Below are 6,000 nucleotides of genomic sequence, written 5' to 3' on the forward strand. Positions count from 1 at the left end.
ACAAAAGTTTATTAACCAAATAAATAAAAACACAAATACATAAATAAATGCTAATTAAATTTAACCAAATAAATAAATAAATAAAAAGGGTTATTATCTTAAATTTAACCAAATAAAAACATAAAAAAATGCTAATTAATTATATTTTCACATGTCACCTACCTAATTAGTCGATCAACAATATGAATTATAACAAAATTCTAATCTCTTGTACAAATATCCAAATTACGTACCAGCATTCATGTATTTAGAAAATTTCGGTGCATGCATGACCTCCAAACCCAAAGCACGCATGAAAGATGGCTTCTCACACAGATGTTGATTTGCTAGTGCATTTGCTACTTCTGCTACATCTGCCTCCATAGTGCTGTCAGCTTGATTTTCATCTCAATCTGGACCAACGACTTCGTAATTGCTTTCAAACTCTTCCTCACTATCACTATTGTAATATTTCCGTTCAATATTTCAGTCGGCTTCAGATTATTCGAACTCAATATACAACTCAATAAACGACATTTGAGAGCGACTTTCAATATACATTGAAAACATCTCTTGTTTGCCTGCTTTATCAGTTACGTATTTAGTTTGAAATTGAACGAATCCACCAAATATCGGTATAGGATACCTGTATAAAATACATGATACTCTTCTTGACATTTCAAAATCTTTCTTCCCACAAATCACAAATTTTATTTCTTCAAATGAGATTGTGAATGGAATAACAATATCTAACGGATTCTCATATACAAATTTTACTCTTTCAAATTTTTGTAACAAAATCTAACCATAATAATATACTTTTAATACAACTCTATCATCTATTTTTTTTCTCACCCCAATATGAACTTCACTGTAATTTTTAAAGCACAAAGAAAAATACGAGAGGAGGAGAGTTCTGGAGGGGGCTGAGGGAAGAAGAAGAAGAAGAGAGATCTGGCAAACTCAGGTACGAATTATATATATATATAGTCAAACAAATCGATTGGTCTGGTTTCTATTTAGGCATTAAAATAATTTTTTTAACACAAATCGAATGGCCCAATTTACTTTAGCTCGAAATAAAAAAATTTAAATAATATTGAAATCGAATGGTCCAATTAGTTTCATGTAATTTCAAAATTTCTTTTTCGCACAAATTGGACCGTCCGATTTGTATACCAACTTTTACCAACAAAAAAATCGGACAGTTCGATTTTTTCTACATAAATTTCAAAAAGCAGCCACCACATCAAGGTATGGCACACCCAATCTCCATAACAAGGCACAACAACAAAATATGAATATCGAATAAAATTAGCCCACACGTTTCGTTTGGTTAGTGGGTAGAGACAAATAAGACACAGACATAAAGATACAAAATGACATAGACACAATGAGATATGAAATTTGAGAATTTGTTTGGTACTCAAGGATATAACACTACTTACAATTTACCATTCTAACAAAATGACTATGTTATCTCTGCCACAAACTATCAACACCACATTTTTATCATTATTTCAGTTCAAATTACCACCAATAAAACCTCCATATCCACCTAGTGATGGACTCAGAAAATTTATGTTGGAGACAAAAATAATATATATTACTATCAAAAGATATATTAATTTAAAGGATAAAGTATACATTTTGTTCTTTAACTTTGACAAAAATTTTAAAAATATCTCTAAATTTTATTTTGTTTCAATTTTGTCCTAGAAGTTTTCGATTTGCAATAAATATATCCCTAACGGCTAATTTTTCAAAAAATTTAAGACAAATTCAACAACAATTTCATAAGAACAACCCTCAACAAAATCAAATTAAGCATAATTTTCATGCATTATTGTTAAATTGATCTTAAATTTTTAAAAAATTAATCGCCGAGTGTATATTTGATACAAATCGAAAACTTTTGGGACAAAATTAAAACAAAATAAAACTTAGAGGTATTTTTAAAATTTTTGTCAAACTTTAGGAACAAAAATTATATTTTACCCTAATTTAAATTTAAAAACATAAAAATTCACATTAATTATTTGAATACAAAAAAAAAAAAAAAACAAAAATTACATTAACATCTAACTTTCTTCGCTTCAAATCTAATAGAGTGACTTCAGATTCTAGAGGTAACTTTCTTTTGAAATATTTTCCATTACTATTTCTAAAAATAAAAAATATATTCTAAATTAGTAAATTGATCTATTCACTTTAAAAATTTATATGCAACATAATTACATACAATAGAATAGAACGAAAGATAAATAAATAAATAATAAGGATCACTAAATTGAGAATAAAATAAAATATATAAATTCATGAAGAGAATAAAAAAATAGATTAATACCTAAACTATAATTGTTTAAATTAAAATTTGTAATTGAAAATATAAAAAAAAGTAACAATGAAATTGAAAGATACATAGAGTCATAGAGAGCTATATAAAATAAAAAAAAAATTAAAATTTACCTTTTGATGAAGAGAAGATGACCACTAGACAAGGAATAAAAAAAGAATGTTGAAATATGAAACTAAGAAGAGGGTTTAAGAGAATAAATGAATGACGACTGAAATTTGAGAATGGAAGAAAACTAAATTTAATTAGGTTAACTAATAGTCAACATAATAGAAAGATAAAATGGGTTTGGAATTTTTAATAATTGGGCTTAGTTTATTTGTAATGGAGTCATTTAAAATTAAAAATGAGGACATATTATATATGTATACTTTTTTTTTGTTTAAAAAATAAAATGAGAGTGGAGGCAAGTGCCCCCATTACCAAGCGTAGGTCCATGCCTATAACCACCTCTCTACTATCATTTCAATACAAATTACAACTATTAATAATAGCAAACAGAGAATAAATTAAAAATTCAGATCCAATCTAATTTAATATATAAACACAATTTTCAATCAATATCTAAATAAAAAATAAATAAATAATATATGAATTAAAAAAAATAAAACAAAAAACTATATGAATCTGACAACGAGAAAGAGAGGTGAAAGAATTGTAGAAAAAAAACGGAGGTGAAACTGCAAGAGGCAGAGAGACGAAGGTAGATCTATGAACAAATTGAGAGAGGAAGAGGGAGAGGGAAGCACGACAGAAGCAGCGACGGTAAATTTGACAAAGACAGATGCAAAGCATAAGCGTCGACGAATCTAAGTGGAGGGAGGCTCGAAGACGAGGGAGCTAAGAGGGGGAGAAGAGTTGAAGTAGTGGAGATAAGAAAAATGAGGAGAGGCAGTGAAGAAGGAAAAGGAGCAAAAAAGGATAAAAGAATGGAGGTAGTGGAGAGGGACAGAGAAGGTAAGGCGGCAGTTAGGGTGGGAAGCATGGAGGAAAGGAGGCAGTGAAAAAGAAGATAGAAAAGAAAAGAAAAAGAAGTGGATTAGGGTTAAAAGAAAAAGGGTATAAATGAAAATAAAAAAAAGATAATAAGGACAAAAGTGAAAATAATAAACTGTGTCTGTGTCTCAAATGTGTGTCGCAGATTAAAGATGAGACACTAAAAACATGTATTTTGTATCTATGTGTGTATCATCATATCTATAATAATTTTGTGTCTCATTAAATAAATAATATACATGTGTTATTGTATCTATGTCTCTGAGGTAGCGTTTGTTTTGAGGTACTGAGAAAGAGACGGGAAGACTGAGACTTAATATCATATTTGTTGGTTCAGAGACTGGTACTAAAATTTCTGTCTCTATCTCCAAAATTTAAGTATTTCAGTACCTCCAAAAAGTGAGAACATAAGAGACTAAAATTTTTAGAGATGGATACTGAAACTTTAATAACATTTTATACCTAAAATACTTTTATTTCAATTAATTAATTCCAATTTTACTCGTTATACAAATTAAATTAGAATTTCATTCTTGTTTCAATTTCTGTCTCCCACTTTGCACCAAACAAAATACTGAGATTTATTTCAATCTCTGTCTCTTAGTCTCTGTCTCTCAATCTCAGTCTTTCCGTCTCTATCTCTCTACCAAACGCTACCTGAGGTAACATTTGTTGTGAAGTACTGGGATGAAGACTGAGAGACTGGAATTCATTATCATGTTTGTTAGTCCAATGATTGGTACTAAAATTTCAGTCTCTTTCTCCAAAATTTTAGTATTTCAGTACCTCCAAAAAGTGGAGACACATGGAACTGAAATTTTTGGAAATGAAAACCGAAATTTTAATGACATTTTATACCTAAAATATCCATATTTCAATTAGTTAATTCTAACTTTATCCTTTATACAAATTAAATTAGAAATTTATTCTTATTTCTGTTTTTGTCTCCCAATTTACACCAAATACAATCTTAAAACTTATTTCAGTTTCTATCTCTCAATTAGGGGTGTGCATGGTTCAGTTTTTCCATAAACTGAACTGAAACTGCACTAAACCATTTTAAATGGTTTAGAAACTGAACCAAACTGCTTTGTCATATAAGAAACTGGTTTTAAACCAGTTTATAATACAGTGCACCAGTTTAAACCAGTTCATAAAAATAAAACTGGTTTTAATTAAAAAAACCAGTTTAAACTGGTTTATGCCTAAAACTAGTTTTCACACCCTCTCTCTCCCTCTCTTCCTTTCCTCTCTCTTTCTCTCTCTCTCTCTCTCCCCTTTTCTCTCCCTTCCCTCTCTCTCTCCTACCCTCCTCTCTCTCTCTCTCTCCTTTTCCCATTCTCTCTCTCTCTCCCTCCTCTTTCTCTCCCCTTCCCTCTCTCTCTCTCCCCCTCTTTCTCCCCCTTCCTCTCTCTCTCTCTCTCTCTCTCCCTCCTTTCCCACACTCTCTCCCTCTCTTCCCTTTCTCTCTCTATCCTTCCTCTCTCCCCTTTTCTCTCCCATCCCCTCTCTCTCTCCTACCCTCCCTATCTCTCTCCCCCTTCCTCTCTCTCTCTCTCTCTCTCTCTCTCTCCCTTCTCTCTCTCCCCCATTTTCCCATTCTCTCTCCCTTCTCCTCTCTCTCTCTCTCCTCTCTCTCCTACCCTCTCTCTCTCCTTTTACTTTCTCTCTCCCCTTCCTCTATCTCTCCACTATCTCCCCCTCTTTCCTTTCTCTCTCCTCTTTCTCCCCCCTCTCCCTTCTCTCTCTCTTTCCCCCTCCTCTCTGTCTCTCTCCTCTTTGTCTCCCTCCTCTCTCTCCTCTCTCTCTCTCCATCCTCTCTCTCTCCTCTTTTTTCCTCTCCTCTCTCTCTTCTCTCCCTCCTCTCTATCTCTCTCCTCTTTGTCTCCCTCCTCTCTCTCCTCTCTCTCTCTCTCTCTCTCCTCTTTTTTCCTCTCCTCTCTCTCTCCTCTCCCTCCTCTCTCTCTCTCCCATCTCTCTCTCTCTCTATCTCTCTCTCTCTCCCTTTCCCTTCCCGTCTCTCTTCCTCTCTCTCTCTCCTCTTTTTCCCCCCTCTCTCCTTCTCTCTCTCTTTCCCCTCTCTCCTCTCTCTCTCTCTCCATCCTCTCTCTCCTCTCTCCTCTCTCTCTCTCTCTCTCTCCGTCTCTCTTCCTATCTCTCTCTCTCTTCTCTCTCTCCTTTCCCTCTCTCACTCTCCCTCTCCCTTCCCGTCTCTCTTCCTCTCTCTCTCTCCTCTTTCTCCCTCTCCTCTCTCTCCCTCTCTATTCCCCTTCTTTCTCTCTCTCTCCTCTCCCCCCCCTCCCATCTCTCTTCGTCTTTCTCTCTCTCTCTCTCTCTCTCTCTCTCTCTCTCTCTCTCCCCTCTTTCCCATTCCTTCCTCTCCTCTCTCTCTTCGTCCCTTCTCTCTTCTTCTTCTTCTTCTTCTTCTTCATCTTCTTCTTTTCTTTCTTCCTTCTCTCTCTCCTCTCCCTATCTTCCTCCCTCCTTTTCCTTGCTCTCCTCCTTCTCTTTTTCCCTTTTTTTCTCCTCTCTCTCTCTCCTCCCTCTCCCTCCTCCTCTCTCCTCCCCCTCTTTCTTCCTCTCTCTCTCCCTTCTCCTCTTTCTTTCCTTACCTCTCCTCTCTCTCTTTTCTTTTTTCTCTTCTCTTCCTCTCCATGTCTTTCCTTTTT

The sequence above is a fragment of the Arachis hypogaea genome, chromosome 11 (genome assembly GCF_003086295.3).
Source record: "Arachis hypogaea cultivar Tifrunner chromosome 11, arahy.Tifrunner.gnm2.J5K5, whole genome shotgun sequence".
NCBI classification, from domain to species: domain Eukaryota; kingdom Viridiplantae; phylum Streptophyta; class Magnoliopsida; order Fabales; family Fabaceae; genus Arachis; species Arachis hypogaea.